A 5,129-nucleotide genomic window follows, 5' to 3' on the forward strand; every position below is an offset into this window, starting at 1 on the left:
TAGCCATTGCTTGAAATGTTATTGCAAAATGATAAGTTTATTCAGAATAAAATTTGAATAAAATACCTTTTGTTAAAACATGAAAAACTACAATAAATTATGAAGGAGTTCGAAGTTTTTATAAGTGAAACTCTAGCACATGTGTTGGTGTGCTGAAGGTCGAAAACTTATTGTAGATGAATCTCCAATACAAAGTAATATTCAAACTTTTATATGTAAAAATCCAGCAGAGTATGTGACGGAGATAAAACTCCTTGTATGTTCACTGGAGTTCAAAGCTCCTTATATATAAAACTCTAGTTTACGAGAAAGCTATTACACCATGTAGTTTTAAACGTTGAGATTTGTCATATATAGTTGCCTTAGTCCTGGACACCGTCTTTGTCTCCGAGGTTATACAAGGTTAGACATACCTATTTTATGTTTATAAGGATTTAAGTTCATGTTTGGCAAGTTATTGAAGGATTAGAGAATATGTTTCAACAAAGTTTCATTCTGAAATTGTTTTATACAGACCGTATTAAGGGATACAAACCGTATCTTGAGATACTGACCGTATTTAAGAAGTTATAATTGAACAGAGAAGGCTACTTTTGAGGTTGAGAAATACGGACCATATATACGGTCCGTATAAAATTATACAACCAGTATATGGGCCGTATATTTTATACGGGCCGTATTTCCTTTGTTGTGGATTTTGCTATTTGTTTATATTATCACCTCTCCTCATTTTTAAGTCATTTTAACTCAAATCTAAGCTCATATAAGCCCTAGAAACCCTCTCCCATAATATTCAATAACTCCCCAAGTAAAAATCAAAGATCAAAATAAGAATCAAGTGCTAAAGGTTTTCAAAGTATTGTTGAAGCTTGTTTCTCCTTCTTGTTGAAGCTTTGGAGGATACTTCAATGAGAATTAATCTTGGAATTGAAGTGTTCTTAAGCTCTTGAGGTAATATTTCATCTTATTTCCATGTTTATGAGTTTATGTGATAGTTATGCTAGGGTTGGAGAGAAAGAAATTGGAGGAAAGGTTCAAACATGAACTTGATGTTATTTTGAGTTGTAATCTAACTTCAGCCATGATTATTAGTGTGTTTTGAGTAAAAATCTTGTTGTGGGGTTAATAGTTGATGTTAAGAAGGTGTTGAAGTTGTTATACTTGGTGTATTTGGAAGAAGAAACTATATAAGTGTTGTATACAGGCGTATATTGAGCTGCTCAATTGTATATCTTTAAATGTTGTGGATATGAGTTTAAAGAAGATCATATGAGGTTTTTGTGTTGATTGTTTGTTGTGGGAATAAATAGGGGAAATTCAGCCCGTTTCACTTTAGAATCGAGTTATCATTGATATACGTGATATAATAGCTCCATCTAAGTTTTATATGCATTCCTTTGTTATAGGATTGGTCCTCTAGTTGTGATAAGCTCGTTGTTGGATTGCTTGGACCACTTAAGGTATGTTAAGGCTAACTTTTCTTTTTTTGGCATGATCCTTATGAACGATACGTAAACGTAATGCTACTCCATAAATGATTCTATTCTTAGAAGCTAGGGATGTTCCATGTTAATTCATGATCTAGAATGTTGTTTTCAGTAAGTCCTTTTTTCAGATTTAGTAGGATTCATAAAGTCATTTGTTGATGAAAATGCTATCTCATAACGATGTTTGGAGGTATAACGACCTTACGTCACTCCGACAGATTCAGGATGTACTCGTATCATATTTATTGACACCTAATTTTTGACCTCCAGTAATTTATTTTAATTACCTAGGATTTTTGAATCTCAAACGGAGTGAAATATATATTTTTATAAATCAAATTGACTTCGCAAAATTATTATGATAATATTTTGCAATTTCATTAGGCAAAATAGTTTCAAAAGTGTGTCGTAAGTCATTTGACAATAATTTATATATACAAATCATTTGCCAAATTAAATCAGAAAACAATTTAAAACAATTATCCAATTGATTGTGAAAATTATTGAAGATTCAATGAGCAAGTATTTTACTCCGTTCAATTCAAGAAACTTGATTAATTAAATAAATAATTATTTTACCTCTCAAGTTTTTAATCTCTACATAATCAATTGGCATTTGTGCAATTTTTAGATTAATCATAATTAATTAAATATTTAATTGTTGTTACATTTATAAAATTGCTTATTATGTGATTAATTGCGGCTACAATTGAAATAATCAATTTTTAGTCAAATATGGCTATAATTAAAATAACCAATTTCATGGTTTAACGTCAATTGAGGTCTTGATTGAAAGTTTAAGTTCTTTACATAATTATCCATGTAAATTAATTTGATTAAATGGTTAATTAATTGTGTTGGCCATAACTGAGGGATCTAAATCAATTGACTTTCTTAAATTTGGCCATTTATTAAAACAACATTGTGCCCTTTCCATATACACATATATACATTTATATCGTGTATATGTGTGTATATACAAAAGGCCCCCCTTTCTTTTTCTTTTAATTCTGGCCGAGCCCAGTGCATTAAGGACAGACCCGGCCCAATTTCGGCTTAAAAGCCACCAAACAGACCCCTAAGTCTTCATTTTGCCATTTTTGGCAAAAGGGTTGAGAAACCCTAATGCCGTCTCACCGCCCCATCTCTCTCTCCACGTCACAACGCCGAGAATGGAAGGGTTTTCACGCGTTTTGCTTTATTACAGGCCTTGTATGGTCAATTTAGGCAAAACATGAATTAAAGCTCCCTTTCTCCACCGTGGTGCAACCAAACACTATAAAACCACCCTCTCCCTTCTACTTTTCTGCAAACTCAACGGTCAAATGACTGGAAACCTTTAATTATTTTGGCTGTATGTGATTTTGAATACTCAAATCCCATTGGTTCATGAAGAACCGAATAGATTGATCGATTTTGGGTCAACTCTGACCCTTTCTATGCTTATTTATCTGAATCCTAGCCGTTGAATGTGGTTTTGAAAGAAAAATTCTTAGAATTTGCCAAGTCCCACATCGAATTTCGATTAGGGTTTTGAGATTTTGGGGTTCTATATAAAGAACCTTCAATTCACAATTTAACAGACACCGAATATATCATACATATTCAAAAACACTCGAATTACTTAGGGTTTAGCAAATAGCTGAAATCCTTAACTATTTGAGAGAGTTAAGTTTTAAAATTTTGTTTTCTGTTTGTGTTTGTGGCTGAGCTCTGGGTGGAGAAGCAAAAGGATCTTCAAAATTCATTCTCGACATTTGGTTGCACACAACAAAGGTAATTTACTTTCCTTTTGTTATTTTTTAGCAATTATTTAAGTGTTTATGTGGTTTGTTCTAGTTTGTTTTGGTTAATTATGTATTAGTTTAGGTCTTTAATTGCTTAATTTTGTTTTAGGTGTTTGATTTAGCTTAATCATGCTTAGTATAAATGTTAGTTGGTTTATGAGTTTATGTACTTAGACATTTTGATTTGTGTACTGATACTGTCTAGTTTTAGTCTATCTTAAGTTAATAATGTTTAGCTTAGACTGACTTTTAACTGCTAAAGCATGTTAATACCTGTTTAGCTATAGTGTAGATCAACTTTAATTAGTTAACAAAACCATCTAGTTAATCTTGGTGGTCTTTTAAGCATGATGTATTATTTAGCCCTGTTCAGTTTAGTTTTAAGAGAAATCCTTGTTTGGTTTGAGATTAGGCTTAAAGTTCTGTTAGTTGATAAATGAGTAAAGCATGTTTAGCTTGTTGTTAGATATATGTATTAATTTGGAGTAGATTAGTTATGCTTGTTTGCCCGTTGTTTGCATGATTGACACACTATCGGTCTATTAATCATGGAAGGCAATGTATGAGCATGCTTTTAGCTATGTTAAGATTATGTATGCTCAGGTGTTAGTTTAAAATGACATCTAGGCAGTCTCGACTTAATTTAAAGTCGTGTTAAATGATCTTATGTGTTAAAAATGCTTAAGGGGGTTATCAGTGTAACGACCCGTTTGGTCGTTTTGGCGTTTTGGAGTCTTTTCCCCAAATTACCCTTTTCGTAGCTTGGAAATGCTATTCTTGACTTGCGGAGATATGTGGTACAGTTATATAATTGATGGGTAAATTTTAGAATTTATCTATTTAATGTGTGTGAATAGTTTATTCATAGGAATTTTATTTGCACTTATATAAGGAACAAGTTGGTAAATAAAGTATTTGACGGAATGACTATAGTTTATACAAGTGGTTAAGTAAATAAGTAAATTGTAGAAATTATTGGGCTTAGTTATGGGGCTTAACCCACTTCTTATGACCCATATATCTTAAAAGCCCAGGGTTTAAAAATAATTCATTTACTTTGGGCATGGCAAATAAAGAAAAATAGAAACACTTTGGCACAACAGTGAAAGAAAACCACCGACGGACTCTTCTTCGTGCACTAACAGTTGTAGAGGCATCAGGTAGATCCCATTTTCATATTATTCTTATATTCACTTGTATGCCCAATCATTAGGCCTTAATTGTGCCAATGATGAGATGATGAGGGGCAATGATTTGAGGCCTAATGATTGTAGCTATGATGAGTAGACTTAATAATTAAGCAATGATTGTGGGTAATGATGAGGTATTGAGAGTGGTTAATAATGGGGATATGTAGCTTTAAGGGTAAAATGTTGGCTGAAGCAAAAGGTTCTGCGTGTTTCATTTTCGGAAGTCACGGTTTTCATACTTTAAATTAATTTTCGAATTTCTCTTTTGTTCATCATGTGCAACGTTAATTTTTTTTTTTTAAACATATTGCGTAGGTGTAAATGAATTCATAAGTTTTTTGTAATGTCTCTTGGATTCAGACGTAAATATTGGTTCTAAGCTTTAGGTTTTGCAATTTCCTTCCGGCTTCAAGATTATCATATGCTTTCATGTTGAGACTACAATTTTCAATATATTGGATATATATAATTGAATATCGGTGTATTAGATTACATGAACACCTTCAAGTTCATGGTATTTGAGATATGAAAAATGTTATTGTAATTCTTAAGATTTTGGGGTAATTAAAAGGTTTTGAGTCCTACTCTTAAGAAATGAGAATTAATGATTTGAGAGTCCATTTATGGATGAAATTGACTAATTTTCAAAATATATGACCCTTAGG

This window comes from Lycium ferocissimum, chromosome 10, assembly GCF_029784015.1.
Source record: "Lycium ferocissimum isolate CSIRO_LF1 chromosome 10, AGI_CSIRO_Lferr_CH_V1, whole genome shotgun sequence".
Lineage (NCBI taxonomy): Eukaryota > Viridiplantae > Streptophyta > Magnoliopsida > Solanales > Solanaceae > Lycium > Lycium ferocissimum.